General features: G+C 59.8%; 1 protein-coding gene across 7 annotated transcripts in view; it reads right to left on the bottom strand.

Moving 5' to 3' along the window:
• Window positions 1-26,757, bottom strand: part of LOC119254937 (contactin-4) — a 470,837-nt gene that overhangs the window by 238,415 nt on the left and 205,665 nt on the right. Inside the window, exon 1 of one of the 7 annotated variants that reach the window (XM_037521975.2) lies at window positions 22,775-22,799. The exons of the other annotated variants lie outside the window; for them this stretch is intronic. The gene's annotated coding sequence lies outside the window, so the exon portion shown is untranslated. Of the gene's footprint in view, window positions 1-22,774; window positions 22,800-26,757 lie in introns of those variants that run through there. 7 annotated transcript variants of the gene reach the window in all.

Raw genomic sequence — 26,757 nt, 5'->3', positions numbered from 1 at the left:
CCCGGAGACAGCGTCGGCCCTGCCCTAACGCTGAGCTGACCAGCTGCATTTTCTGAACTGAAATGTGCGCTAAGCCATCGTCTGGGCTTTGCCGCTTTAATCCGAACTAGAAACTGACGCATATTCTGAAACGAGCAGGTTAAAGCGTGCAAGTACAGTCATGGTAACCACAAAGACGTCTAAAACTAATGTCCTAAGGATGATACACTAAAATGTGAACATACTAGAAATTTCACTGAGGACAACTGGGCCTTCATGTGATAATCTGAAGAAGCGACACCGGCATTGCCAGTCCCTCGTGCACCCTAAGGCAAAGGTCTGATCTGCTCACACAGGACCAGTGCTGGACAGTTCGTGGCACAGACTGGACCGCAAGGAAGCACCAACTCAGGCCACAGAACAGTCAGATGATCCGATTTTTTATTCCAGTTTGGTAAAGTAAACATGTAATTCCGAGGAGAAATGAGCTTTTTTATGTCTTCAATTGTTAATCCATACAATTAAACTAACTCAAATATTGGTTTGGTTCAGGACACATTCAATACTATTTTGTAAGCTGTTGGAATCAACTGGCTTGGCTTGGCCATTAGTTTAACAGAAAATAGCGAAACAGAACTCATCCGGCTCATGGGGGCACCTGGGGATGTACAGCGGCAGAACTGGAACTTTCCTCATGTCTGTGATTCAGCAGAATTCACCTGAGGCCCCGTTTCGTGTGCTTCTCCTCCTCCTCCTTTCCAGCTCTGTCTCCCAAAATACACCTGACAGCCCCGCTGGCGTCTGGCTCCGCTCTCCTCCCCTGCCACCACAACCGTCGTGTTTGACACCTGATCCTGGAGAAGCTGCTGAATGCCTGGAGGCTCCTTCCAGAAGCCTGAGATGATGCCAGCTTACTTTTTTTCCTTGTGGTAAGAACACTCGACACGGAAGGGCTTGGGCAGCCACTACCGACACCTCTGACCAGATCTCCACATAAAGAACCTGTCCTTGGAACGCGTGGCCAAGCAGGTCAGGCCTAGCTTGAATGGATCCAACTAACCGCAACAAGAAGGAAATCAAACGAGTGCAAGCTCCACGCGCAGACAGACTGGGTTAAATGCACGCCGGGACGAGGTGGAGGGGGTGGACCAGATGCCGGGTTCCCCGGGAGGACATCTTGGGCCTGGACAAGCCATGCAGTGTCTAGGCCGGGCCCCTGTGGTCTCTCTGCGTCAGTCCATGGGCTGTGCTGCCCAGACCTGCAACTGGCTGCAGGGTCTGCAAGGATCAGCCCAGGCCAGGCCCTCCTCACGACCCCCCTCCACTTCCCACCCGAGTCCCCGGGGCCCAGCTCTGCTGCAAGAAACGACGGGGGAGTCAGAGGCACTGACCTCCCCGGGACGGCACCTCTGGCTTATTGTTTGTCCACCAAATGCTCTTCCTCTCCTTGTATACCCCCTGGGTCTCCAGATGTGGGGGGTGATGCCCTGCAAGCGGCTGGCCTCCTCCTTATGCTGTGCTGGGCCGTCAGGTCCACAGACACCTGCCCTGAGTTTTCGAGCTAATGGCTGCTGCTGTGTCATTTATTTTCTGTAAGTGACAAAAATAGCTTCTCAGAGCAACGGGACTGGAAATAGATTGGATCTCTCCTGGCGTCCATGCGGTGCAGGTGTGCACCGCGACCCTCCAGAACTGAGCCCGGCCCAGGTGGCGGCTCCACCCAGCCCACAGGCCCTCAGGGCAGGCCCCAGGGTGCAAGGCCTTCCCTGGCCTCCAGCACCAGCCCACCCGCTGGCCTTCCTGACCCGGGAGACACAGAGATACCCCCTCCTGCTGCGTGGCCTACCTCAGCCCGAGAGCAGCCGCTCACACCCCAGGACTCTCAACAAGCATTCTGGCTTCTTCCATTTGACTCAAGAGGCAATTCTGCCACTTCATTTAGAAGAGAAGAAAAAGTGCCAGGAGCTTCTTGGGGATGGCAGAGCCCCCGCTGGGAAACGCGCTGGCCACCCCGAAACTAATCTGGAAATATTTGAACCTTAATCTCCTGCAGAAATAAACCTTCTGGGGCTCCCAGTCTGACGTTCGGTGAAACTTGTCCTCCATCAGCTGTTGCCTGTGCGCGTCAGGCGGGGGTGCAAGGCGGGGCTGGTCCTGCCTCGGGCGAGGACTGCTCGCCGGCGGCCTCTGCTGCCGCGCCCCCGGCCTCTCCTGCTGCCCACTTGCTCCTTCGCTGCCCTGACCCCCATGGCACAGCCACACCTCGACACCCGGGCCCAGGGGGCCCCAACGTGCTCATCTGACTCGGAGAGCTTCTCCCACATAGCCACGGACTCCTGGCTCCCCCGGGAGACGGGCTGGCGGGGGGGGGGGTGCACTGCCCAGCGCCCCCTCTGCGGTCCTCCCAGCGTGCTCCCTGGGCCTTCCGAAAGAACTGCTCCCCCATAAAGGACCTGCTGCTCCGTTCAAGCTTAAAATAAAACTGCTGCTGCTAAGTGGTGCCGGACAGCAAGGGGCACGGAGCCATGACCCAGGGCAGGCCGCTGGCGGTGGCACGGGCCTGTCCGCCTCGGGACGCTGCTATGTGGCTTGAACGGCCTCCGCTTCGTCTGCACGTCGCTGTCCTGAGCAACCTGGCAACCCCTGCGCCCTCTGGCCTCCCGGCTCAATGGTACAGAAATGTCAGCGGCTGAGTCAACGCCCGGCCTGATGCTCTCGGCTCCAGGCCACGCGCACCTGGGCCAGGCAGCGCCCACGGGCAAGGGGCACGCCAGCCCTGCCCGCGCGGGCCCGGCAGCACGGAGGCGCCCGGGGCGCACCCCCCAGCCCGCGGGGCCGCCCCAACCGCTGACTGCCAACTAACCACCAGCCCAACGTCCCGGAGAGCGCCGACAGGCTGGGAGAAGCACAGGACAGACGCGGGCGGAGGGGTCTGGCCGCGGTCAGCCGAGGGGTCCTGGGGAGCCCCGCTCCTCCCGCCTGCTCCCCTGCGGAAAGGCTCTGCTCTGACTTCAGTTGTGGGATGAGTCTGATGTGCTCAGCATAAAAATAATGGGGAGTAGTTACAGTGATAATATTTAGGGTATTTTACAGGCTATGGGGTGATAACTCAGAATGTTTTATAAGAGGAGTATGACGACAGTCAACAGATAGAAATTACAAGTGGGAACAACTAACTGATTAACACAAAAACTATCCAAATGGACGGCCAAGAGGTAGGGATGTTCCCCGGTGCTGGGAGGGAGGCCCAGGTTCGCTGTGTCCCTCCACTAGGGCCGCCCTGGCAAAGCGCAGGTGAGTCCTCGACAGATGAGCTGCTCGTGTAAGAGAATCTTCTGGTCTCACAGGCCCAGGTGAGAGGCCTGCGGTCAGGTGTCTGCAGGCAGCAGGCTCTGAAGAGGTGGGGAGCTGGGTTCCGGTCTCACTCCTGGCTCCGGGGCCCCCCACGGACACCCACATGTGCCTGTTGTGTCCAAACCCTGCCCTGTAAATGGGTCCATTCCACAGGGCAGGGCCCGCCATGCACCAGCACATCTTCCTAACTAATCACAGAAGCAACAGCCCCTAGTTCCCAAGGATGCCCCCTCCCGCCATGCTATGGGTGAGGATGCCAGCCCGTGAGCTATGAGGGGAGACGCCACAGCAGAGTCACTGGCCTGGAGGAGGAACGGAGGCAGGAAGAGCCTTTGTCCCAGGGCAGGCGGGTGCTGCCGGGGATGCGCCACCTCCTGCGCTGTGTCTGTGCATCCCGGGTGCAGGCTGCGTGCAACATGCGAGGTTAAGGCAGGTTCTACACCCTGATCTTTATGCGATGCGTGTGTGAGCTGAGGGAGGGCTGGATGGAGGGGTGGCAGGCAGGATGCATTCCCTGAACACCCTAATGCCCGGGCCCCTGGCTCCAAAGCGATTCCAAACGTTGGGGGCAGCCATGGCCAGCGAGGAGCTGCCATCCAGGTGTGGGCATCCAACCCCCCAGGGACATCCTGGTGTGACGCACTGTGACAGCCCTGACCGTGACAGCCCTGACAAACATCTGGACAGAGATGCCTCTGTGCAGCTGCAAGCTGGAGCGTTACATCGAGAGAAACGTGAGACAACAGGGCGCTGGAGAAGCAGCTCACGGGTCAGCAGGCACAGCGCCCTGGGCCCAGGGGAAGCCTGCAGGCGGAGATTGCCACCAGGTCCCTGGGCCGCTGCGCCCTGCACCTTGGGGTCTGTCCCGTGAGTCGTGCGTCCCGGTGCCACTGCAGACAGCCTGCACCTTCTGTCCGGGCCCGCGGGCTCAGTGACTCAGCACCTCCGTGTCCCTGAGGCCGGACGCCTGGTGTCCTCGTGGCCTGGGTACTGGAGCGAGAGGCCACGCCCAGGCACAGCTGGCGACATGGGCCCTCTGGCAGCCGGAGGCCAACACAGCGCGGGCTCCAGCAGCTAGAGTGTGGTAGGTTAGACAACCCCCTTCGACCGCTTTACAGAAGAGGATGGTGCCTTCCTCTTGCTCACCTGCCGCAGGGGAGCCGGACCGGGGGCCAGAGGCCCCGAGCTGACTCCCCGCGGGGTCTGTGACGTCTCCCCCACAGAGCCAGGCTGCACTCTGACACCCAGGAGAAGCTATTTTTGCCGACCTAGAAAAATCGCTAGGCTTTGAGATCTTAAAATACGTTCATTAACAGTTCTCGGGGCTCAACTCCACGCTCACTTTGATCTGACCTCCCCTCCATGGGGCCAGCGTCTCCGAGATGCCCATCTGAGATCACTGATTTAGTATTTTCACTATAGGACATTGATTTTCAGGTCAAGCTCTTGGAAAAAAAAGTGAATTAAATAAAAATTGGTCTCAGCTTCTGAAATCAAATATCACTGGCAGTCACTGGCGAAGTCCCACAGTGATTTTCGTGCTATAAATCTGAGTCAGCCTAAAAGCAATAGGATTAGGCTCAAAACAGGGATGAAGGAAATAGCTGAGCAAACTTTCCGCCCAGTTGAACTTTGCAGGTCTGAAATTTACTCAGAGATCTAGATGGTTCTGAAAGGTTCTCTTATATAGAAATGTCGCCTCTGAGTTCTGTGACGGGGATGCTCCGAGTCCCCGCCACCCAAGAGTCCTCGGGAGCATTGCTGAAGAAAATGGAATTGCCTGTGCACACAGCTGGCGCTCAGGCCGAGGCTGTCACCTTTCCTGTGACGCAGACCATCTCCCTGCTCTTGGCGGACGCTGAGAGAAAAAGCAGTAGGCTTGTTTTGGTAGGAAGTCTTCAACGAGCAGCCCTGGAGGAGGAGGCCGGATGAGCAGCCCGTATGGGAGGACCACATGAGCAGGCCCTGAGGGGGGGATGCTTCAAGCTACCAGGTGCCAAACATCTCCAAAGGTGCCCTTTGGCCACTTTCGGAACTCTAACACACGGCATGGAAGGCATCTACTCCCCCACCGCGCGTCTCCTGCGCTCAGCTGGAGAGACAGCGCCTTCACGTCTCATCCAGATGCGGAGACGCTTCACGGGGCCCATGACACAGAACAAGCAGCTCCCAGAGGAGGCCCTGCTCAGGGCCACGCCGGGAGGCGGGCGTCCTCGCAGTAACAACCCGAGGAGCGGACGGGAACCGGGCTCTGGGGGGCGAGGGCAGGAGGCCGGGGTCCGGGTCACACAGCCCGGGACAGAGCTGCTGTGGGCAGAGGGAGGCGGGACTGCGCGCCCTCACCGGGGCCGTCTGCTTCCCTGCCGCGGTGGGCAGGAAGAACGGACTTGAAAGTCTGCTCATTGTTTTAGAAGGATCACAGGGAAAGCCTCTGATCAAATGAAAGATTATTCAAGACTAGGCCCTGGCAGTGAGGGAGACTCCCGGAGGGACATGTCCCGGGAAGGAGGCGAAGCAGGGCCCCTTGGACAGAAAACGGGCGCTTTAGAAAGACTGCGGCGGGTGTGCCACGGGAAGCTAATGGAGCCATCGGGCTGGCGACTCCGCGGAGGAGAGACGTCTTCCCCTTCCCGCACTCTCAGCAAGACGCAGCGGCAAACATCTGCTGAAATCCGAGCGGCTGTTCTATTTACAGCCGGCCTCCCGGAGACGGGGTTCGCGATCACACCCCGCTCTCGTCACACACCGGTAAGGCGTGTCACAGCAAGGCAGTGCCCCGGGGACACCCCTGGCGGAGACTCACTAAGTGCGTCTCACTCAGACACCCACGTCTTCACAGACACGTCCACACAGCTGCCCAGCCTACCCCTGCAGGTTCTAACTCTATTTCTAGGCGGAGACGGCAAGAACACAAGTAAAAGGAGGGAGAGCTGGCTCATTCCGTGCCACCCGAAGGACGACGGACACTTCTGAGTAGCAGGACAGGGAGCAGAGGGGAGGGCAGTGGGGCTGGCCAGCCCCCCAGGGCGCATCTGGTCTAGGGGAGCTGGGACGGGACAAAGCTGAAGACTCAGCCAACCCTAGCACCTCCCTTTTCTAAGAAGGAAACCGCAGGCCGGATCAGTGAATGTCACAAGGTCCAGGGTCAAGGCCACAAGGCAGATGCAGGGGATCAGGTCTCAGACTCTGGGGCTGTGGACAGAGTGGCTGCCCATGGTGAGGGCGGCACCCAGGCTGGCTCTGCCCCCGAAGCCCCGCAGGACAAGGGGGGAGGCATGAGCCCCACCCATGCAGGGACATGTGCCTTCCGTCCCCTGCCCCCCCCCCACTGTGGGAACACGCAAATGTACGCAAATGCCCAGGGAATTCCAGGGAGACAAGCATTTTGTCCACCGAGATATTAAGGAACAGCTTATGACTGTGAGAGGACAATGCGCGAAGGGTACACTGGGCACTCGAGGAAGAAGCTCTTGTTTTGCAATAAATCATCACCCTGACTTCCACCGATGTTCTGTAACTAGGTCACCCGTGAGTGGGAGAGCTCTACGCCTGCCTTTCCTCTCTCCTCAGAACCTATGTGTGCCCATGAGGACTCTAAATTATTTGCTTTCACAAAACTGTATTTCCTCCACTAATTAACTTCTACTTTGACAACTTTGCTTTTAATAAACGCAGGTGCCTGGGAGGGTTACCGCTCTGGCAGCGTTCCCTACTATGAACACGTCGGCTGGAGCCTGCCACAGGCCCTGGGAGACACCGTCTGACAAAATGGAGGCGATCCAGTCTCCTCTCTCCCTCTCTCCACCCTGAGCCTGCGTGTGGTCTCCGACAGGCAGGGGCTTACAGCGCGAGCGGCGAGACTGGCCACAAGGACACAGGTCGCAGGAACAGAAGGCGTGAAAAGGTCCCGTGTGAGTCCACAGGTCCGTCACGCTCAGCACACGGCCTCCGGCGCGTTTAAATACAGAGAACTGCAGCATCTCCCCATTCCTTCCTCTGCCGTGCCAGTTCAGGTTCAATTCCTCAGCCCACGTAAGTGTCTCTGACGAGACCCGGAGCAGAGTAGATGCTGCACGGCCGGCCTGGTGGGTGTCGGGCCGTCACAGGGCCGTCACTAAGGGCATCAAGGCAGGCTGCTGAGTCTGAACTAGTAAAACGGCACCTGTGAGGCTCTGGGGCACTCGTGACCACTGATACGGGAAGCCAATGCCGCTGGAGGATTGCATTCCTCTCCCCGAGACAACACAGACGGGGCCAAGAGGTCAGAACGTCACTAGCGGAGGCAGGAGAGTGTCCGTATCATCTTGAAAGTGGAGGAGACAGCAGAGGCCGACACAGCAAATGCACGCCTAAGGGGGCCGCAGTGTCCCCTCCGTTGGCGGGGGACAGCACAGAGGGGATGCTGGGACGGGATTAGGGGCTGACGGGACATGGCCGTGGGCAGCCGTTTGGACCCTCAGGATTTACAGCCTCCAGGCTGGAGGGAGGTGCTCAGGGAGAAGCCCCCGCTTGGCTCCTACCCTGGCCCTCAACCACCTGCTACCGGGCCTCACCTCCCTGAGCCATGCTGAGCAAAATCGGCTTCGCCCCACCCGCCTGCAGAGCAGGGCTCTTGTTCTTGGCTCTTCTCTGCTCCCAGTGGCGTCGGGTGCAGGGACGCCCCCGAGGCAACCGCTCGCCTGCTTTATTCCTCAGTGTAAGGAATAGGGGGTAAGTCAGGCACTTTTTTGCCTTCCCAACAACAGACAGCCATTAACCTTGAAATGTATCAGTCAACGCTTTCCACCTTTTGGACACTCAGTAAACAACAGATGGCCCGAAAGGGCCCTGCGTGCTCATCAGTGCATCGGCGACGTGACTGTGGGCACACAGCAGTATCCAGGGGGCTGGGAGGCTCAGCTCTTAGTCAGTCCTCCAGTCTCGGCCTCTCTGCCCACCTGTCTGCCTGCGTGTGTGCTGGGCCCCTGCTTCAGCATTAAAGGCATGTCAGAGGTGCCCAAGGCTCCAAGACTCTTGCTCCGTTTGCCCGAATCAACAGTGACCTGCCCATTCTGGGGCAGCTGCACAATTCCCAGGCTGGGCCGAGCTGGGCCTGCTGGTGCTTACAGTTGAAAGGCGATGATTCCAGCCACTGACAGCGCCGGGCTGGTGTCCTCCCCGACGTCTACTCTCGGGAGACGCCCTGCCCTGGACTCGGGGCCACTGCGTGGCTGTCTCCACTCCTGTTAGTGGGAGGACCCATCGCCACACGATCACAGCTAAACAAACACCTTAAAGATGACGGCATCTCGGATCCACACTTACAAACAAGTGAACACGTCACCATGGCTTACGGACTTTTACTCCCAGCTTTTAAAGAGGATGAGGTCTGCATGACCTCAGAAAGCAAAACCTGGAGTAAATCCTGGACTTCATCATCTTTCCTGGGTCACAAGACACATTCTCTTCAGACTATCTTCTCAAGGCAAAAATCCGTCTAACCAAGCATCTTAAATAACAAGAGGAAGCGCAGGTTGCGCCTGTAGGGTAAAATGCTCACATGAATTTAAGGATTAGACACTGGGGAACTGACGCCAAGCCCAGGAAGTGTGGTCTAAGAAGGAAACAGAATGTGACAGTTCGGGCGAGAGGTGCGGGCAGTGGACTGCCCTTGGCCAGCAGCGGGGGGGTAGGGCTCTACTTACTCATTCCGGATGGATTCTCGGGCGAAGCATGTTATGATGAAAATGATGGCGAGGCAGCAAGGAACTTGGAGAGTGAAGCCCCAGCTGCTGTCAAATCAGTGGATTTAACACAAGCGCCCTGAGAATTGGTGCTGATGACCGCAGAGGGGCTGGTTCTGCTCAGGGAGAAGCCAGGCAGGGCAGCCAGAGAGCGCAAGGGCCCAAGGCACAGCATGCCCAGGACGCACTCACAATAGACAGATCAGCGCAGGCAAGGGGTCATCTGCTGTGTCGGGGCCGGCAAGGCGGCCACCCAGAGGGGTCTGAGCTGCAGTTGCTCAAGGACCGGGAGAGCGAGACGCGCACTGGCATCGATGCCAAGGTCGTGGCGGGCCCAGGCCCAGCTGTCACATGGGCAAAGGACACCAGGATGCCGAGGCTAACACAAAGCAGGCGTACTGTGCTGGCACAGGCTCAGCGGGTCTGCCTCCAAAGGCCGAGCGCCCCTTCAAGGACGCTACGCGCTTATATACATTTTCACTTGTGCTGGGCGGGTTAATGTCGTCACTGCTCAAGGTCGGCCATGGCATGAGCGACACTCCAAGAAAGGTAGCCAGTTGCTTACCGCCGGACACAGGGCTGCCCACTCCTTTGGCCAAGCCACTGAAACAACAGTGAAGGCAACTGATGCAGCTGAACAGGAGACCGCCAGGTGGTCAGTGCCGCTGGACTTCGGAGTAAGAAGGCGGATCCTTCAGATCCAACAGCTGCTGGTCTCGTGTGGATTTCCTGACAGACAGGTCATGTCATCCTACTAGATCTGCTGACTGCACACAGTAAGCGATGCACGCATTATAACTGCAAGGGGTTTATTGACATATTTCTACTCTAAATACCAAAATCAATAAGTGACTTATGATACTAAGTGTGGGAACAGATGATCATACTATAGGTTAATTATAAGAAGTTTGTTTTTTTTTTTTAACTGTATCATTTTTAATGGAGGCAGCATTGGTTTGCGACACTGTATGTGATTTAGGGGCGCTGGCCCATACCTCCTCAGATATTGGGTTGTTGGAAAATTCATGATACATTTTTGCTTGAAAAACAGAAAAAATACATGATGACGTTCCCGATATCCCAATATATGTTACCACTGCAAGCCCAGCAGAATCACCCACAGCCCTCCGGGACTCTGCCGGCAGGTGGCCTCAATTCTGCAGTCAGATTTCCAGGGTTTGTTTGGTTTAGTCCGGCCTGTCCCTTTGCTCTATCTCTGTACTCCAGAGACGTGGGGCCAACAACGCTCTCCTCTGGCACGTTTTCCTTCGCGCCACCCCTTCAGCCCCACTCATGTTGTCGCAAGCGGCCAGACCTCATGGCCAAGGGCATGGCATCGTGTACCCAGACGACGTCTTTGGAGTCCACGCCTCTCCCTGGACACTCAGGCTGTCCCCCGAGCTGGACGGACGTAAACAGCGCTGCCATGAGCACAGGGCACGGCTGTCCCTCCATTAGGGTTTTTACATTCTTCAAACAGACACCTGTGAGTGGCTTGCAGGACCATATGGTGCATCTATTTTTTAGTATCTTGATAAGAGAATTATTTTAAGGTTAATGAAAAAATCAGCTCAAATTCTATCAGAGAGGGGCCAGAATTTGCCATGGAGCACAGTTACTTTATGGCAGAGATTCAACACCACCTGGAAGTTTACTAATTCAACATACTGTCTTCCTCATTAACATGTGCTGGGGAAATTATGTTTGAAACGAGATCAGGGAGATACTATGATTTCAGACGCGGCAGTTTTGGGATCACGTGGGTTGATCCCATTCATGGACAGCAGGACAGCGTCAGCATCACCACTGGGCACGCGCGCTGTCTGGGGAGGGCTGGGGCCTCTGGGGCCCTCGGGGTCACCTACAGATGGAGGGAGCAGGTGCCTCAGTGTGACAGAGGATACCCCTGCTTGGTGGGGGGGCCTGATGTCAACACCCAACACCCTCAGAGACACACATTCAGCATCCAACCCCTATACATGGAAGCAATGACTTCAAAATGCAAACCCAGCCCCTTCCAGAAGCTTTCTTTTTGAGGCCCCACATAAAGCTGTATGTTCTTCACAAGGTTTGAGGGGATGAGAAGGCAGGCGGGTGGGGGCGGGCCGTGAGTGGGCGTGGTGTGGTACAGTTGCTACGCAGCCGCTCCCTGGCTCAACGAGGCAGCCCCCAGCTTTCTAGCAGCAGGTGAGGAAGAACCGCGGCACGAAGTCGCACAGGTAACGGGTGCAGGCAACGCCTGTGAGCGCAGGAAAGAGAACGCAGCGCCGAAGCCTCCAGCGAGGACAGCTGGGGGGACTGAGTTGGCACAGAGCGCACCCAGGGTTCTTGCGTCAGAGGCAACAGGGTTAGAAAACTGGGAGCACAATTAGCGGGAGGGCAGAGCATCCACGTGTGAGGGAGACAGGATATCGGGAGGGTAGCAGAGCTGTTCGCTGGCTGAAATTCCACCAGGAGCAGGCGTCCTTGGGCAGCCAGCTCTTCAGAAGACTCTGGTGAGAGTCAGCTTTATAGCATTACCAACTAGTCTGCAGACAGGACACAGGATGCACCTGTTACTCTACAGACTGGGTGTGTCCCAGCACAGCAGCTGGGTCTGGACACCCCCGGGGAGACCCAGTAATGGCAGGTGTCCCCACCTCCCCGCCCCTCTTCCTTCAGACCCCAACTAAACAGACAGGTCCATACAAAGGCCCGCCCCGCCCCTGCAAACGCTAAGCCTGTTTCCAGAAGGAGATGGCCAGAACGCAAGTTCTCTGTACGTCCACCAGGGAGCGGCGCCGACAGGCGGCCCTTCCTCGGTCTCCCGTGACCGGTCTAAGTAAAACACGCTCCTGCAGGCGCTGTGATGACTGCGCTTCTGGAAAAGCAGATGCCAGGAGCCCCTGCGCTGTGCTCCTTTCCAGGCCTGAGCACTCAGGATGGGAGGACCTACCCAGGAGCCAGCCGCGGCCCTCAGGGAGGCGGCGCTCGGAGAGGCGGCCTAGACCCCGCAGACATCAGCTCCTCTGACCCCAGCACATCCCCCCACCCACAAGGACAGGCGGCTGCCGCCTCGGGAGAGTCAGAGACCTGCGCAGGTGGGGAGGACCGTGGGGAGCAGGGACGGGGCGGGGGGAGCCTGTGCTCCAGGAATGGGTGAAATCTTTCGGGGGCGGGGCGAGCTGATGAACAAAAATCGCACTACAATAAATGGCTGTTTGTCCTGTGTGGGCCTCGAGCTCCCCAGGCACGCTGCCCAGCAGCGGGTGGGGCCGTGACGGCGATGTCCGGGTCCAGGTGCCGTCTCCAGGGAGCCATCAGGGCCAAGGAGAGAGGGGACGGGCTGCCGAGCCATGTGTCACCGCTCAGCTCCTCGCCATCCCCGTCTGCATCAGCGCGTGCAATCTGTTTAGCAAGCTGCTGCTCGGCGCTGCCTGGGCTCCAGATCACATATTTGTTAGTGATAATACTTATTAAACGGACATCCCTGGTCCCTCCAAAATGAAAAGCAAATAAAACATCAGCGACAAGATTCTGCACAACGTAACCTAATCTGTCCACGGCTGGCTGCTCAACGGCACTGACACTGACACGTCGGGCTCACTTACGACGTGTCAATAACTTGCCTTTTAAGTGAAACGCTTGCTGGTTTGACCCGGGAGCTCATTAAGTGCGGCTCGCAGCTACGTCTCCTGCAGGCACCCACACTCTGTGAAATGTCTGTGCCTAAAAACGCACCGACAAAGTTCAATTTATTAAACAATATTCAGCCCGGCGCCTCCGATGCACGCCCTTCATCCCTGACGCAGAGGAGAGTGTGTTTCGTGGAAACGTCTTTATCTTTGCCTTTCAGAACAGGACCGTGTTTATATTCTCATGCCAATGTATTTTCAGCTGGAAGACGCAAAGGCAGTCCCGACAGAATACTCGCCAAGCGTCAAACACACAGCAGCGCAATCGCGCGCCATCCGGGCAGGCGGCCCCGAGGAGCACATGGCCCCCAGGGGCCGCGGCAGCTGCGTGGCTGACGGGTGCGCACAGCAGGGCCGCGCCCACCTGGCGCTCTCAGCTGCCATCAGGCTCTGCGGTGCCGGGACACGAGCTTAGCGCACGCTGCTCCTGCGGCTTTGGGAGCTCACAGGCAGTGGACATGCTCGTTCGTGGCTCCCACTGACCATGCAAGGACTTTAAGCCTCAAAAAGGCAGAGCCAGGCCTTAGCTGGAGGCTGAGCCTGATGTGCCAACTAAGTCAGCTTGGGAGCGCCCCTGGCTTGCCAGCGCCGTCAGGCTCTGAGTGCAGGAAGGATGTCTCCGCGCCGCATGTTATGACTGAGCCCCTCTCTCGTGCCTGCGCTGCCCCGGTGCCCCACCGCGGTTGGAGGAGAGGGCTCGCTCTGCGCTCGGGAGACAAGACTTCCCAGAAGACCAACACGGGGAGACACGTCACTAGTCTAGGTAAAACCAAGCTTTCATTAAGAAGCGTTTTCATACCTAGTTCTTAACAGGTTCACTTTTGAAAGATTCGACTGGATTCCAGGCCCGGGGAGAGGCGCGCAGCAGTGATCATGGCACTTCAGCCGGGCCCCACGCTACTCCCAGGACACGCCTCAGGAAGGTGGGCCAGGCCGTGCATCCCACCAGCTGCAGGGGGAGATCGCTGGCGACTACAGAGCAGGGCGCTGAGCGGCCATGGCAAGGGAGCTGTGCAAACAAGACCGCAAAGGCCCCGGGGGGTGAGCCCAGCAGCAGAGCCAGATGGGCCGCATGGGAAGGCCAGGAGGGGGCGTGGCCAGCAGGCTGGGCTTCGGGAACCGAGAGTGGACCTGGCTGCCGGCTGTGGGGAGACCGAGGACGCTGAACTGTGCCTCTATGGAGCCCACAGCACGGGCCGTGAATGACTGACGGAACAGAGCCCTTGTGTGCTGTGTGCTTGGGAAGTTTTTCTTGTTTTAATTAAACCATTTTTCCAACACCACGTGCTCATGGTGGATTTTGCAACAGAAACCTTTTTAAACAGGGAGGTTGCATTTCTCCCTTCACGCAACAAGGGCTGTTGTGCTAAGTGGAAGGGGCCGCACCCCATGAGCAGACAGATACTCGCCTGAGCACCGCCCCCCGAGTCATGAGGACTGGGGTAGGGGACGTGCTGCGGCGCCCACGCCCCTCTGTGCTCCTGCCTCTCCTCTGCTGCTCCCGAGCTGAGAGGCTCTTCACCCTGACTCTGGGTTTATTAAAGGGGTGACCTTCTGTAAGCTCAAAGCCAAGGTCATGTCCCTTCAGCTCAAATCCAGGCGTGAGGCATCAATCTTTCAGAAAGATCCCTCCACAGGGGTCTGGCCAAGACACGTCACACACGTCACAGCGCGGCGACATTCACCAAGTCACAGCACGCGTGTGCCTCTGTCATTCCCCGTTCCCACGACAGCTGTCACCTGTCACAGGGGAGAAAGTCTGAGCAAAGAAAGGCCTCTCGCGTCCCTGACTGTCACGGCTCACGACAACATAATTCACAGTGTCACCGAGCGGAAATGAACACGGGTGGGAAACCGCAGACACAGGATCGGAACAGCCCGTGTCCGCAGGCATGACGTGCAGGACAGGGAGACGCCAACTGCAACAGCATCATTCAGAATATTCCAGAACATTCCAAGGAACCTCTCTGGCTTGTCTCCGGGACCCATCTCAGTCTGTGATTCTGAAGCGGGCATCTATCTTTGCTAATAAAAGTCTTTTATCCCACATGCCTCTAAATAACCGAGAGGGAGATTGGGGTGTCAGGCGATGGACCCGTTCAATTTATGGCAGAGAGCAGAGTAATAGAAAACGAGATACCCACTTCTAACTTGACAGGCTGATGGAATCGGTCACCCGGTGCATTTCCTTTTCTGATTTCAAAGAACTAAACAGTGAAAAAACAGGTGGAACGGAAGATGGCCAAGAAAGGCGGAGGCTGAGCTAGGGTGCCCTCTGGGCTTCACTCCTACTGCTCTGCTGAGGGCACCAGGCATCGCCCGCCGGCACCTCGAGCCTCGCCCGTCCTGCCAAGCGGAAGCTGCCTTTCCCACACCGACATCGGGGGCCCCGGTGTCACCACTCCGGCTCGGGCTCCCCGCCGCTGAAGTCACACGCCTCTGCTCTGGGCAACTACCAAGCAGTATCGCCACGAGGGAAGCACTCAACACGATGCCCACTGCACCACTCAGTTAATCAAGAGTGGGCAACACGAGAGTTCTCAGGGGAAGGCGATGCTAAAGTCTTAATACTGATGTCAGCTTACGAGACAGCAGTAACCAACTGATATTTAAGACTCCATCATTTGGTAGCGTCTCTGTGGAAACCAACCCCTCTGCTGAGCCCAAGCACAGATCTTCCGTTCAGAACACGAGGTCAGTCTGATGTTGTGACGCCTGGGACCTGGCCGAGGAGCTTGGCAGGGCGGAACGGGCCGGCCGGCAAGGGGCCGGCCACTCAGGCCAGGCGGATGGAGTCCAGCGTGCAGGGGACGTGCCCGCCCGGGCAGCATGCAGAAGTAAGCAGACGTCCCTTCAGGGAACAGGAGAGTCGGACAGCCTGAGGTGCCCACGTCCGTCCCCTCACTGCACTTGGGTGTCGGAGGGGCCAGGCCCCGAACCCGGGCCCGAGACAACTCCGTGGACACAAGCACAAACCCGTGGCCTCTGACGGCCAGCTGCAGGTCACCCCTCCCACCCGAGGGCCCTGGGGTCTGGAAGACCTGTGGCCCACCCGGCCGGAGATGCCTCTGCGCCCCAGCTCAGGAGCACATCCAGGCAGGCAGCAGGGGGTGAGGGAAGGGGAGCCGAGGGCGTCCAGAGGCCCGGAGGAGGGTCCAAGGCAGACGCGCTCTCTCTCCACGCCCACGTGTTCCCTACACACGGCAGGGAGACCGGCCCCCGAGAGGCTCCTGCTCTCACTGCTGTGATGTTCACCTCAGATCACTGTTGCTAACGGCGAGGGAGCGCTGCAGGTATAAAGCATCCTGCTCAGGAAAGTTCAAAGTGTGTTCTCCACACGTGAGCTCAGCATCTTCGGCCACGTCCCGGGCAGGGAGGTTGTGCCGGCACGTGGGGCGGGGCGAGGGTTCCTGGTTCCGTGGGAGGCAGATGGAGGGAGCGGAGGTGAGCTGTGCCGGCAGGGAGACACCCCGTTCACAGGCACATGGGCTCGGCCTGGAGCGTGAGGTTAGGCCACACGCTGCCTCCATCATTCCTCAGTGATTCTGGCATAATTCTGGGTTCACAGAAATTCCTGGAGACCCACATGTGGAGACCTCAGTGCCACATGGCCAGGTCCAGCTGAGGAAGCCAGAGGGCAGGGAGGCAGTGGGCCGGGGAGGCTGGACCCCCACCTCCTCACCCAGACACTGGGGGGCCAAGCCTTGGGGGACAGCTGTGCTTGCTGCCCCTCCCAGGCCCGCCTCACCGCAGGGAGAGCCAAGCAGCGGGCTCTGGCAAGTGCTGCGTCTCAAGAAGGTTCCGGGCCGGCTGCTGGGGCCACAGGAGAAGGCGAGTCCTTTTCTCCCATCAGGCACGCGCCACCTGCGAGGGCTGGAGCCGGAAGCCTCGTCCCTCCGACAAGCCCGGGCGTCCTGTTTGGCGACCTCAGCGCCCATTAGAGTAACAGTCGAGCACGTGGCAGCGACACCAGGGAGGCCTGGGTCTGTTAACTGAGTCGTTCGGCGCTAGCAGGCCCCATTTATGTACTGAAATCCGGGGTTCACCTTCACACATGCGGCTATGAACACAAGCCCTCAAAGCCTCTGGGGACGTGTGATGCCCACGGGGGTCTCGGCCCTGTGTGTGGGCTCCCATGGCCCTCAGGCTCCTGTCCACGAGGGCAACGGACTCTGGTTTCTCCCCCGCACAGGGCTGGCCCGCAAGCAGGCCACAGGGCTGGCGCCCTGACAGGGCCGTCGGCTGGATCCGGTGAACGTGCCTGGCCCTGTGCTCACTCACCGGCGGCCAGGCGCGACCTTGACCCTGCTCAGGGCCCCACCCGCAGGGAAGGACAACCGGTTCCCACCCCGCTGGGCGCTCCTGTCCCCCGACGCTGCTCTGCCCGTCTGCGGCCTGTGTTTCAGGGGCTTGGGGAGCTGAGAGGCCAAGGGGCTCTCCTGCAGGGAGCGGGCAGCTTGGGGGCTTGGTGGTTCCAGCTCCCCTCTGTTCTACGGGAGCCCCAGGCTGGCGAGGCCACGCTAGACCCGCGGGGTCCTGGGCGAGCAGACTCTGATGCCACGTGGCCCACACGCTGCATGGGCGCCCTGGACACGCGGGGGCGGCCCGGGACCCCGCTCCTGGGTCGACCTGTTGGGCTCCATTCGAGAGTCGCTTCTCAAACTGCTCATCGGCAGCTGTGGCAGCGGCTCACTCCAGCCCGTCCACCTGCGAATCGTGTGCTTGCTTCCCGGCCCTGTGTCTCCCTTCGCCTGGCTCTGCGGGGCCTACGTGCTCCTGACGTCACTGCAGCCACCACAGACCCGCCTCACCGGCTGAGAAGCCGAGGCGCCTGCAGCCTGGACACGCAGCTCCCACCCTCCTCCCTGGGGGCAGACGCCGCCGAGGGCCACGTAGGCGTCTCAGGCGCGCTCCTCGTCTGCCACTCCACTGAGCGCCTGGCCTCGCGGGGCGCAAAATAGATTGAGAAAGAGGCTGCCAGCCGCGTGTTGTGAAGACGCTTTGGGGGCGCCGGGACGTGCGCCCTGAGGCTGGACCTTCCTGTCTGGGTCCGCTCCTCCGTGAGGCCCCGGCGGGGCACAGTCCCGACAGCCCAGCGCGGCCGAGGCCCGTCTCTCAGCCATCGCCTCTGCTCGCCTGGCTCCGTACTCTTCTTTTAATTTTCTTTCTTGGCAGGGCACCCAGATTTCCCCCCGCCGACCCCGGCTTTCCTTCTGGCAGGTCCCAGCTCTGTCTGCTCCAGGGCATGCCAGCTGCCGACCGGCTCCCGCCCCGTCACAGCCTCGGGTCGGCCCTGCTGTCGCCCTGCGAGTGGCTTCGCCCTCTGCAGCTGCTCCTGACGCGTCGCCCTCAACAGCAAAGCGCCTGGCCCTGGAGCCAACAGAGGGGCTGGCGGGCACCTGCGAGCAGAGGCCCCGCCGGATCACGAGGGCCGCCCAGCCCGGGGCGAGAGGGGAAGCCACTGCGGGTGCGACGCACAGCCTGGCCCTTGCAGCGCCGCAGGAGACGGCCCGAGCCGCCGCTGTGAACGGAGCGCTGCCGACCGAGCGGCCCCCAGGCTGAGAGCCCTGAGCGGCGTCCCCGAAGCTGCCGGGGAGCTTTACAACCAAGGACTTGAGCGGCACGAATTATCAGGCCGATCTGTCACCATTAGATTTTCCCAAAGAAATAGTCCATGAGCACAGAGTCGTTTTGGTCACGGGCGATAAAGCAGAGGGTGGCTTCACATTGCCGAGTCTCCCTGCGAGGGGCTGCCGTCCCGAAGCCGGGGGAGCGGCCCCATTTTACGAGATCTGTAAAATTAATTTTATACTCGGCATGGATCGCGTCAAATACGGGCCACAGTTTCAGTACGGAAGACCACTAATGTTCACACGCCAAACAGGGAGCCACGTACGCAGAGGCCTCTTAATGGCAAACACTGAGAGAAAAATGAATATTCCAATTTACATTTGAAAGCTGTCATAACACCAGCCTGCTCTGGAAAGAGAAGTGGCGCCCATCCGAGCCATTACTGTCTCCACAGAACCACTTATCTCCCGCGCCGCGTCCCGCCACGGTAAAATATATACAAATATTGTCAGCTGTTAAGTAGAATATTAGCCCGCAATTATTTTGTGCCATTCCCGCTCTCCGGTTAATGCGTATTTTTATTTCATTTAATAGTGAAAGAAACAGGAGTCCCTGCTATCTTTGTGCTACAATATAAATTCTGAAATTAATTTCGCATTGTGCAGTCCACACAGTGGCCACGAAGTCCCCTCAGCCCGCTGTGAGCCCATCCGGGCCCCGCTGGGGTGACCACCCTCCCTGGGCTGGTTCCGACCACAGCTTTCAGCTGCTACGGGACTGAGCAGAAACTCCCCACGAACATCTTTTCTCCACCGGGGCCCACAAAGCTGCTCCCTCGATTACCTTGTCAGGGGTGTGTGGTAACGCGGTGATGTACGGCCTTTACATCCGTATTGTTCAACAAGGTTTTCATTTCTTGGGAGAATATCAAATCCTTTGGTCTTTTTTTCCCTCTCTTACTTTGTTAATTTACCATCATTCATCGCAAGGGGTATGGGTTCACCCCCTCTGGGCGCAGGCCCCCCATGGTCCCCCAGTCCCACACCTCGTCCACAGCCCCACACTCTGCTCCCCACACCCCCACAAGGCAGCCCCAGTTCTGCAGCCAGGTTCCTGGGCTTGTTGGGGTGTGGCTCTGTGGGTTCCTCTGCTTTGTTCTCTATACTCCCCACGGGAGCGATGCACCCATGTTTGTCTCCTGACATCCCTCACGCTCCCTCTCCTCTCCGTGCGCCCACATGTCCCAGGCGAGGGCACCCTCCTCTCTGGCAGGTTTTTTCCTTCTTTGAAAATCAAGGCCTTGAGCATTCTGTTAAATTAAAGGGGAAACTTGTGAAACTTCCCCTTCCACCAAACGCCGTGCGCTCCCTGTGCTGGATAAACCCGCCTCACCTGCGCCAAGTGAGAATAGAAGCTCAATTATTCTCTTTAAAAAGTAACCCGGTCAGGGCCTCCCCGGTGGCGCAGCGGTTGAGCGCTCGGTTGCGAAGCTGCCCGCGGCCTCTGCGGCGCCGGTTCGATCCCCGGCTGCTCCCCGGCCACCGGAGGAGGGTCCCACATGGCGCGCAGACCTCTCCTGCCGCCCGCTGCTCCCCTCAGCAGTGGACTTCGGTCCTTCTGCCTGCTCTGCTCCCCGCTCTGCCTCTGGTGAATTCTCTCACCCTCCCGCGCTTCTGACTGTACCCAGTGCTTGTATAAACAAAACAAACAAATAAATAAATAAAAAACATGCCTCTATTTAAAAAAAAAAAAAAGTTAAAAAAAAATTAAAAAAAAAAAAAAGTAACCCGGGCAGCCTACGCACGTGTGCACCCAAGACCTAGAGGCTGCCGTGTGCACCTGGATGGAGGGGGCCTCACGGAGCGGGGGTCACACCTGGCAGGGCGCTCGGGCACCGCCCCTCCGTGCCTCTCCCCGGGGAAGTGGCTTAAAGCAGCCAGGGACAGGACAGACGCCCCCGACGAGGCAGCACCTCAGTGCAGGGCCCCGCCTCAGCAGCCCCCAGAGAAAGGGCTTCCAGTGGGTCAGCTAAAGACAGACACCCGACCTCACCTCAGAAATCCCCCTGGTGAGGAAGGGGGGAGGGAGGCAGGAGGGAAAGGGAGCTGGGGTCAGGTCAGGAGGGGCAGGGGAGAGCCAGGGATGGGGAGAGGCAGGGGAGTGGGGAGGGAGCGGAGGGGCAGGAGGGCGAGAGGAGGGGCAGGGAGCAGGGGGCACGGTGGGGAGGACTCCCCTGACACTCTCCCCGGGTGACGATTCTCTCCTCCCACTCGGCCCCTGGGCACGGGAAGGGCCTCCCAGGAGGTCAGAGTGAGGAGCAGGAGACACAGACCTGCCAACCTATGACCCATCTCGAGTCACCCCCCTTTCCCGGGGAGGCCGAGGCACAGAGCGGCCAGCGTGCACTGCAGCTCAGGAGGGGCCAGCCCCAGTGACCCTGTGGCCGTGGGCCCCGTGGAGGGCCGGCATGGCCAGCTGGGGTCAAGGCTGGCCGGCAGTGAGAGTCACCGGCCGCTGCAGGTTATCGTGCTGTCCTCCTGAGCTCAGCCCCACCGCCTGGGGACAGGCAAACGGGGCACCGAGGGCCCCGGAGGCTGGGGGTTGCTTCTAGGCGGCTCCTGCTGTGCCAACCCAGCCCCTGCTACGTCCTGAGGCCGGGGCAGCGCAGTCTCGGGGCGCCAGGTGACCTGTACACCTGCAGCGACCTGCTGCGTGACCCAGGCTGTCCTGGACGGCGCAGGGGTTGTAGGGGGAGGCGCAGACCTGCTGTCCCCACCTGCCATGTGACGGGACCCCTAAGCAACCCTGTGGCGCGAGCCCCTTCTGCAGACTCACACGCCCGGGGGTGCACCCACCAGTGTTCGGAGAAGAGACCACACCCCCAAGTCCCGGCACCACATGACCAAGTTCGTGGGATGGAAGCTCCAAACACGTGAAGGGGAAACAAGAATAAACCCACCCGCACAGGACAACACTCGCCAGCGGCGCGCATCCCCCGTCGCACGCACAGAACCCCCACGGCGAGCCAAGAGTCAGGACTCGGGTGAGGTAAGAACCCAAGAGAAAACGGCATTTACTGAGCCAGGCGGACATGAAACGTGCGCCTGGGCAGTGCATGGCTTCCCGTCCCTCTGTCCTGGGGTGACTCCAGACGGGACCTCACGTTCACCAGGAACCCCTTGCCCGGGGCTCAGAGCCTCCGGAGAGTCGGGATTCCCGCAGGCCAGGGCCCAGCCCCCTCCTCTGCCCCCTCCTCAGCACACGGCCAGGCCCTTCACGGTTTTATGCCTTTTCCCTCCGCACACAGGTCTGTCAAGGCCTGTGCTTAAGTAGACAACTGCTGTCTTCACCCCGCTCCGCCCCTGGCGAGTCTGAGGCCCAGCTCCGTGCCCCTGGAGGGCTGATTCAGCCTCCTCGGGCCGGGGGGCTCTCTGCCTCGGGACTCCAGGCCTGTCCAGGAAGGCCCTGGACACACGGATCCTCGGCTGGTGGTTACCTCGGGTGTGCTGCGAAGGCATCAGGGATTTCAAGCTCACTCGGGTCCCATCTGCAAGGGCCCTGGCTCAAGGGCCTCAAGCCTCAGATTCAAATTTTATTCTGGAACAGCTTGAAGGTTCTACTTCCCACCCAGGAAGAAAAAATGTGGTTTATATTTAGGTTCACATGACCCAGGCAGGCCCCACCCACAGCTCCTTCCCCCGTGATAACCATCTTTAATTTCACGAAGCCATTGATCATTTTAAACGACACCCCGCAAACGTGATTAACAATATTAATTTCTAATATCACGCTGATGGCCCATTCATCTTGCCTGCATAACAAATATTCATCAGATAGATGGCGTTTGGAGGCACGGGCAAGACAGATGACCCCGGACGGGAAGTGACGCATTTTGCTTTTTAAAATTCACCTAAGTTGGCAAGAGGTGGGCATCCAAGCAGACACGGCTGCGTGCAGACTCGGGGCTCAGCGCTGCCCCTGGAAATGAGAAGGGGGCACCCCAGTCTGCCTGAAAGTGCTTCCAGCAGTTACCCCACCCTCGCCCGGCAAAGTTCCCAAAGGCACACGGATGAGAAACGAGACAAACTTTCCCATGTCTGCATTTCTTAGCGGCAGCAGATAAAGCCTCTTAACTCAGCCCGGCTCGCTCTCCCACACAGACGAGCAGGGGGCACCCTCTGCATGCACTGCGCCCCCTTCGGGGCCAGGGACTCCGCGGACAGACCCACCGGGCCCTGAAGCACAGACGAGGCCGGAAGGCTCCCAGAGAGAGACAAAGCCGGTCACAGCAGCGCCCCTAAAGCGGCCGCAAGGACTCTTGTTTCCTGCACGGACCCACTGCAAGAGACCCCACGGCGCGGGGCTCAGCAGGTCCCTTCCCCAGCTGGACCCACCCCGCAGCCGGAACACAAAAGCCAAGGCCGCCTACACAGCTGCGCTCGGGGGCCCGGGGGCGCAGGGAGCGGTACTCACGCTGGCAGGGTCTCGCTCTCCGCTCGCAGCAGCACCAGATGCAGATGCAGGCTCAGCGCCTTCCAGCGCCTGCTCCCCCAGGCAGGCGGCCTCCCGACGCAGGCGGGAGAGGATGGGGCCTGCTCTCAGCTGGGACCTGAGCCGCCTGCTCGCGCCGCCTGGCTCTGGGCCAGCGCTAATCAAGGAGGACCCAGCTCCTGGGCTGTGCTCCCCGGAGGACCGACATAATTAGCGCATGAATCAAAGCCACACTCTGGGGGAGACGTGCGCACGCTCCGGAGGCTCCTCGCCGGCTCTGCTCACCCCAAACCTGATGAGGAAATCGGGCGGGCTCCCCACCAGTTGCTGGAGCCCCACAGACCGCAGAGGCTGCTCCGGGAGGCCAGCGTAAAGCCTCCGTCCCCGGGGGTGCGGGCTGGCCGTCCTCAGCCACAGGGCCTTCCCCGGGTGGGCTGGGCAGTCAGGATGTCTCCCAGGAAGGAGGCGCAGGATCGTGTGGGCATGAGTGCCCCCCACCCCAGCCCCTGTCTTGTCTTCAGGAGACTGGCTGTCCTGGAGCTGGTCACTACGGGGCCTTTTCCGGCCTCAGGAGCAAGCCTGGTGGTCTGAGGCCTGGAAGGCTGGGAAGGGCTGGGCATGGCCCTTGTACGGAGGGAAAGAGGCCCCTCGCCGCATCTCCGAGCATCACCTGTGCTGCCGAAGGGCCGTCGTGAGCTGAAGCCAATGAAAGAGGAGCCAGTTAAGAGGCCGCAGAGAGCGTTGCAGAGTCTGCACGTGAGCAAGGGCAGCAGAACCCCGTGCTGCCCCTACCCCCGCCCAGCTCCTGAAGACGTGTTTGTGTCACAGTGGCCAGCCTGTGGAGGGGTGTCCAACGCCCCATCAGGGGAGGCTTCTCTGCTGCTTGTGGTGACCCGTGCTCCAGCACCGTGTGAGCCGAGACCCGCCCCCGGGCCGCGCGCCCTGCCGCAGGCACTTCCAAAGTCAGGACAACCACGTTCTTTGCCAGGCACTGAAGGGCTGCCCAGGTCCCAGCAGCAGCCAGAGCCGCGGGGAGCGAATGGGTGAGGGCTTTCCTGAAGCACCCAGCTGGGGCCTCCGGGGCACTGCACACGGCCAGTAAGCAGATGCCCAGAGGACTGGAAGTGGGGGCTCTGCGGGCACCAGGCTGGTGCGCCAGCTCTGCCTTGGGGCGTCCTCAGGAAGAGGCAGGGCCCAGCCAGCCAAGCTCTGGCTCAGGAGGCGGCCTCGGGCCCTTGGGACAGTGTCTCTCTGAGGGAGGCCTGGTCGCTCCACCTCCTCTCTCAACGCCTCCCTTCCGCAGGTAAAGGCGGCTTCTCACACGTATCCCGCGGGCCTCAGGAGCTTGACACAGCAACCAGAAGCCGCTCCAGGACGCAGGGCTTCGTGGAGAGTGCTCAGACTCGCCCTGCGCCCCCGCCCCTCGGCCACCCCGAGCTGGCACAGCCCGAGTGCACACACAGGGTGGGAGGGAAACGCTGCCACGAGGCTTTCTGCACCTGCCACGAAAGTCGGAGCATCCTGGGCTGCTGCAAACCCTCGCCAGAGTTTCCACTGCCCCCGCCGCCGCGCCCTCGCGCCCTGGGCGCCCCTGTGGGTGGCGGGAGCCACAGCACGGACCCCATGTGTGCGCCGGACCTGGCTCCTGGCCGCGGGCAGAGCCGCAGCCCCGCTCACCCCGCTCGCGCCAGGGGCAGCGCCAACAGGCTGATGAAACAGCAATGGCGGCGCCGTCATAGTGGGATATGGCTGAAGCCAATGAAAGAGGAGCCGGTTAAAATGCTAATGTGCTTACTCAGTGGTTCAGTTGAAATAAATAGTTTAATTGGTCTGAAGTTCTATTCAGTCCTGGTTGTCTGGTAATTGCCTCGATTCGCCTTTGATCGCCGTGCGGAGGAGCCACCTTGGCTGGCCGGCGCTGGTCCTCACGGTGGGTGCCGACCACCAACTTCAAAGGTCTCGCTGCCATCAGGTCTTCCTGCAGCCCTCGCCAGCGACGGCCTTCGCGGAATGAAGTGGTTCACAACAGAAGTCTAAATCTGGGAACTGTCTCTTTCTTTTCCCTTTCAAGGTCAAAGTCAACATTAATGTCAAAATAAATACAACGAAGGGACAGAAAGACCAAAGTGATTTGTAAATGCGAGTCAAAGAAACTGTCCTCCGAAGACAGGAGAACCGGATCCATTTCCCCAGTGGGTCCTGGAAGCCGAAGGAGACCGGATCTTGTTTGGGGCTCTCCATGGAAACCAGAAACTGCGTCTCTTCGGTGTGATGAAGAGCCTGCAATTTTGACAACGCTCCTGTCAAGGCTGATAAGAACCTGGGGAATGTGGCTCCTGAGGTCTCTTTCAAGCCGTAAGACAAGATTCAGCGAGTTAAACACAGCTCTCAGCTCTGAGTTCAGCAAATCCAGGGCAAAACGACGGTCAGAGCGACCCTTCCCCGGCAGGCTGAGGCGGACCGTCGCGCCGCGCTCTGGGTCTGGGGCGGTCAGTCTGCGAGTGCACACGCTCTGCTCACTGCTCCTTCTGGAGGGTGCCCCTGTTTCTTATTCCGGGCCTCTCTCACGGACAGCCACAGTCAAAGGCAGAGACAACTGTGACATTCCTCCAGCTGAGAACAGAATTTCAAAGGAGTGGCTGCTTCAGAACCCGCTGCCCAGGGTGCCCAGCAGAATGTCAATCGAGCAGCTTCTAGGCAGAAGCCACAGAGTCCTTTCAAGAGGCAAGTGGAGGGGGCGGCCCCACAGGAAGAGGCGGCCCTGCTCATCCACAGACGGCAGGGGGACCCCGTGACGGTGGCCCCGGACAGGGGGCCACGACATCGCGTCAGTCTGTGGAGGAGAGAGCCAGCCTGGCTCATGAGCGAGCCGGGGGGCCGCCAAGGCGCTAGGCCAGCAGAAGGGTCTAGTGAAGTGAGGGCGGCCGCGCGTGCGTGGGGCGCGGGGGCGAGGGGACACATGCAGACGCGTGTTCTGTAAGGGATGTCACTCATTGGCTTTGCGGGGCAGAACTGATCTATCCTCATTGTACTGGCCAATGAGCATCTCAGCAAGTAACATCCTTTTCCTCGGGAGATTCTGATTTTCCTTCTGAAGGAGTTGGGGTGGGGGCAGCTGGCGGGCAGAGGTCAGGGATGCTCCGAACACCCCCGTGCCCAGGCCCCCACCGGACACCCCAGCCTCTCCTGACTGGCAGCACATTTGAGGATCCCTGCCCGCGGGAAGAGCGACCCAGGAGCCAGAGCCCCGGGGACGCAGAGCCGAGGGCCCAGGGTGACCGGGCACACCTGCAGCTGCGCCAGCGCCACGCGGGGCTGGCTCCCCGGCCTCGGAGTCCACTTCAGACTTCTAATTACGCTTTCACAAAAACGACCACTTTCCAACAAGCTAGTTCAAAAGCCCAGACCACGCTGCCATTTCAGCCCCACCTAGCAGGCCAGCGCGCCGGGCCTCTGGGCCACGGCGACGCAGCGGCTCCCGCCCAAGCAGCCGCTACAGACAGCCGGGCCCATGCCTGGCCCCGCTCCTCAGCAAACCAGACACCAGACTGGGCATCCCACGCCGCCCTGCTGCCCCTGCCTCCACCTGGGCCAGGGCACAGCCTCCCGTGCCACAGGTGATTACGTCTCCCCGGAAGACGCTGTCCCCAAATGCACTGGCGCCCCCAGACGGCTCTGGGCCTCCACCTGCGGGACGCCAGCTCGGCAGCGAGGCCCCATGCAAAGCCAGCACGGCCCTGCCAGCCACGTTTCCTCGTTGAGAACACTACTGAGCACTTGCTGAATTCACCGTCCATTTAAATTACCAGGGAAGAGAAATGGACTCGGGACTTGCTTCCATACAGACGACAAGCATTTGCACCGCGTCCCGACCTGTGCAGCCCGGCTCAGAGAAGCCCACCACGGTCCCCACCGTCTCCTAAGGCCTTCCCTGGTTAAAATAATCAGCTTCAGGGCCTCCCCCG

This window comes from Talpa occidentalis, unplaced genomic scaffold (assembly GCF_014898055.3).
Source record: "Talpa occidentalis isolate TD23 unplaced genomic scaffold, MPIMG_talOcc4v2.1 talOcc4.10, whole genome shotgun sequence".
Lineage (NCBI taxonomy): Eukaryota > Metazoa > Chordata > Mammalia > Eulipotyphla > Talpidae > Talpa > Talpa occidentalis.
Note: the sequence above shows the minus strand (reverse complement) of the source record. Positions and strands in the feature narration are given on the sequence as shown.